General features: G+C 54.0%; 1 pseudogene; it reads right to left on the bottom strand.

Annotated features, from left to right (window-relative positions):
• Positions 1-305: 305 nt before the first annotated feature.
• Positions 306-3,373, bottom strand: LOC103582472 (annotated as a pseudogene).
• Between the last annotated feature and the right edge of the window lie 1,371 nt (positions 3,374-4,744).

Consider the following 4,744-nt stretch of genomic DNA (forward strand, 5'->3'; position numbering starts at 1 on the left):
TCGAAACTTTGCTGGGAAATCACAAAAAGATCATGTGCTTCATGAACCATTGGCCTTCATGAGTGGGAGATGCGTGTGCAAGAGACCTAGAGGAATCTGGAAGGACGGACAGCTGCAAGTTTTTAAGTCTGATGTCCTCTTCCTCCTGGATGAGTCAGGCTATTGATGGCTAGTCACTGTTGAGCAACCATTCAGTGCCTAGGCCCACACTTTGTGAAAGGTCTCAAGGATGCTGAACAAAAGCTGATGAGTTTTGACCAGAAGAAAGACTGGGGAAACAGAAAGGAGCCACAGACACCTCACAGTTAACTTTGACACATTTATTTGTACAACCCAGACATTAGTAGGAACAAAATGACCAGCAACACCCCCTATTCCCTTCTTGTGAGCACAGAAACCCGTTTCTGAGAACGCCATGTAGTAGGAATCATGGTACAACGCAGGGGTAATTCACACTTAACCTGATCTACATGCACGTGAGCCAAGATGGCGAATCAATGCTGCCATGATTTACAGCCCACACACGTCACACCTTCAGGTCGAAAGGGATCAGGTGCTCTGGGATGTCAACCTGGAATATATCCTTTCCCCCTTTGCTAGGTAAGGGCTCCAATAACCACCTGGGGTTGGAAATCACAATCAGGTACTTCTGCTGCAGGTTGGTCAGGACAGCTTGCTTTTCCAATTTCACAACTTGCTCAGGAGCTAAGTTTTCAGGATACTCCAAACTTCCCCCAATGTCAACGAGCCCTGTGTACAAAGAGAGAAACACACAGGTGGATTTTCCTTCCATAAACAAAGGCCTGCCAGTGTAACAACTTGGTTATTCAAAATTATGGCCATTACAAACTTAGATGACATCACCAAAAGGACGGGAAGGGCAGCAGGGCTTTCTCACTGAGCACAGATTATGAGCCAAACATGTTCTGGGAATCCTGGCTGAGGCAGAGGGAGGGCTGCAGAAATGAAGAGGACAGGGCCTGCTCCTCTGTGAAGCGACACAAATAACATGCAGGTGCCAGCAAGACAGCTGAAGGTAGGAATTTCAGAATGGAAGGGCACTAGCCACTGCCCGGGAACATGGAGGCAGCAAGGCGCTGAGGCAGTTCACCAGGGACATGTGTGGATGTGGACCCTCCACCACACACGGAGATGAAGTGATTAGCCCAGGGTGCCACTGGTGGTGGGGACAGGGCAGGCACGTGAAGCCAGGCAGGCAGCCGACCTGCACAATGTGCTGTGCTGCCTCTGGTGGTCTCTGCCCCCCCCCACACTCACCCACACATTCACCACGCACAGCCCAGCACCACATGACATCATGGATCTGACCCAGCCTCACAGGTCAGAAGCAGAAACCGAGGCCCAGAGCAGAGAAATGATTTACCAGAGGTGATTCAGACTGGGCCTGCAGACCCCAGCTCAGGGCCCCTTGCTGCCCCATTGAAGGTGCGTTGCTTAGGAAAACTGCAGCAAACACACAAACCAGTTCAAGCCAAAAGAGAAGCCTCCAAACTCCCCAGCCAGATCCAGGTTGGCAGCTCTTGGACTCATCTGTACAATGATCAGCACATTGTCACTTACCAGCTACCTCTCCTCAGCCAAACTTTTCCCATTCCCAAAGCAAGGCCTGAATCTGAGCGGGCGTCATCCCGAGCCTCCCCTGCAGCAGCTCCCACCAGGCGTCGTCCTCCCAGTCCCTGTGAGCAATGTGGATGGCGATGGTATGGTGCTGGTGGCTGCCCAGCAGGGGACACCAACGTATCTCCAAGGTCTTGACCCTGTTTAAGACAAAGCCAGCATAAGGCTGCCGGAGGAAGAGGCAACAGATCTTCGTCTTCCACAAGCTCTCTGGGCCTTGGTAGTCTGTGGGAACACAGAAGCTCATCACACACCAGTCCTCCACGCTCAAGGCCAGTGGATCCGACCTTCACCCCGTTTCCCAGGTGCCCTGAATCCCCACTGACCTTGATGGTTCACTGCATCCACCTGTCAGCACAGCAGGCCCAAGGGAAGACTGGGACTGGGAAGGCTGGGATTTGGGTGACTCAGATCCACCTGATGGAATGCTCGGAGAGCTCAAGGACTATGGCACGGACAGCTAGAGAAAGGCACAATCAGGACAGTGTGTGGTCAGTCCTATGACAGAGGTCATCAAGTCCGAGGGGAACACGGAGGTGTGTGGGCTAGTGAGAGTCGGGGCTGGCCTCAGCCCTCTGGCAGCACACAGGGACATTCCTGGGCTCTGCTTCTTCTCCTGCTGCCCTCCCCCTACCCAGACATCACTGATACTCTCAGCTCCCTGGCTGTGTCAGCCCCAGCACCGCAGGCCCTGAGCTTCCTGGCTCCTATCTCAGGGCTGCTGAGCACAAGTGCTTGGTATCCAAACTCAGCTCAACCCTCAGAGTGACCTGTGACATCAGTGGTCCTGTCATTTGTCGTCTCCTAACTACGTCAGATGCCACCCTGTTCAAGCCCCTTCCACTGTCCCAGACCTGAGCCCTGAGAAAGAAATAATGAGAATGAGAACATCTAGCCCCAGTGCACACAGACCTTCTATGTGACCCGCCCTGGGGTGGGCACGATCCGTGCATCATGGGCCTGATCCATGCATCCTCGGATTTAACCCTCCCTGCCAGGCCCACTCAACTGCTGAGGACAAGCAGGTGCAGAGCAATGAAGCAAGGACTGTCGATCCCACAGGACCTGACTTCATGTACCTCCTGTCCTGGTCCCTGTTGCCTCTGTTTGTCCCCTGGCATAGGGGCCACTCCTCCTGGCTCAAGGATAGTTCAGCAGGTAGAGCCATGGGCCTGAAGACAGAAACTCTGGCCAGTCATTGCATGTCAAGAAGCCTCAGTTTCCTCGTAGCCGTGAGGTCAGGAGATGAGGCACTGAGAGCACCCAGCCCAGTACCTGGTACCTCACAAGGCAGTCAGATGGTGGCTGCTCTTGTCATCATTGTCATCATCACTGGGACTGGGGACTCATCCCCTGGGTCTGTACCACACCCATGAGCCGCCTCCCTCCACTCTGCTTGGCACCTCCCTGTCCTTTCCTCAAATACATGCACTTAAATTCAGAATCTCCTATGATTCTAAGAAAACATGCCCACACTCAGGATCAAGGCCCTGCCGCGACGTGAGTCTCTGGTGTTCGCTCCCTTCCCAACCTGCAGTCCTGCCTGACTCTGCAGCACATCTTCTGCCATCCTCCCACTTCTCAGGTGAGCTGCCAATGTCAACCGCGCTTCTGTGTCTCACTCCAGGACCTGGGTCCTACCACTGTCCTCTCTCACTCAGAATCAGTACCTACCCCTCTCCCACGAGGAGATGATTCTTTTACCATAGGAACTTACCGGCACACCCTTCACCATGTGAAGAAAGACGCTCCTCTGAGCCCTCACGTGCCTCCAGCTCCTGCCAGATCCACCTCCCTTCCACCTCTGTAAGTGACATCACCAACCTGGCATTCCTGCCCCAGACCTAGCAGCACTCTTTCCTTCGTCTCTTTCCAACACCTGCCAATGTCACATGGCACCTTCTCCACATCCTAACCTGCAGGTGGTACAGCGCCCCTCTGTGGAGAGATTTAGAGGAGGAGCTGATTGTTCAAGAGCTGTAGAAGGAGGAGCTGGGGTGGAGCTACTGCAGGGAGCTTAGGCACTTGTGTGCTGCACCCTCAGGGAAGGATCCCGACCCACTGTGTGCACCCCAGAGGGCACTCTATAGGGCACGGAACCTGCGAGAGCAGCAGTAGCACTTGCCTGGGGTCCACGGGGCCATAGACTGAGGCTGGTACTGCAGGGCTGAACCCCCCAGGCGGGCTCTCCTTGCTCCTAGCCACTCTGTAAATCTCAGTCGTCATCAGACTGCCATCAGCCCCCTATTGAGAACCCTGCCAAGCCTTCTCCTGGTGCAGTCGGCCCCAGCTCGCTCAAGCATTATCGCATAACACTCTGTGCTGGGTCACATTGTGCTGCCTGGTTGCGGGTCCCCGACCCAGCCTGCCCTGCCAGGACGCCTTGCTTTCTCTCAGGCCATTCCCACAGCCTGGACGACCAGGCAGACTCCTGTCCTCCTTTAGGGCCCAAGTTTAAAGTCACATTCACTGCCTCCCCCCCCCCCCCCAGACTTTGCAAAGATTCAGAAAAGCAATTTTTGTTCACTGTTCAAAGCAGACTCAGAAATATTAGCAACTTAGAGCCAAAGAAACCTTAACCTCTGAGTTTTTTCTTGCATAAGCTGTGTTTCTTTAGTCCAGGTGGCATTTCTTCCTTATTGCGGCTAGAACCTGTGACACCTGAGCCTTCTCACTATAGAAGTGCAGTTGCCAAGGGGACCAGGCCTCCTCCAGCACATTGTAGCCTCAGAGTAGTTTCCGTGGCACTGCCAGGGCTCACCACCTGCCACTCCCCAGGGCACCTGGGCTCTCTGAGGAAGAGCCTCACTGGCAGGTGGATGGCTCGGGAGAGGTAGCCACTGGCTCATCTATCAGAAAGATCTGGACCTAGAACATTGTCACAGGGAACCCTAGGTTCATGTCCTAGCCATGTGACCTGGGGCAAATACAGGAAGAATCTTCCTTGGGTTTACTCCTTATCTCCAAGGTGACATTAATGTGTGACCTACAGTGTGCTGTGACATTAGAGGCTGTGATGGGGTCTCCTGGGAATTGCCAGGCTCTGGGAGCTCTCATGACAGAGGGGTTGGTCCGAGGTGCTGTGCCTTGTTCTCATCATGGCTGC

This window comes from Galeopterus variegatus, unplaced genomic scaffold, assembly GCF_000696425.1.
Source record: "Galeopterus variegatus unplaced genomic scaffold, G_variegatus-3.0.2 Scaffold16400, whole genome shotgun sequence".
Classification (NCBI taxonomy): Eukaryota; Metazoa; Chordata; class Mammalia; order Dermoptera; family Cynocephalidae; genus Galeopterus; species Galeopterus variegatus.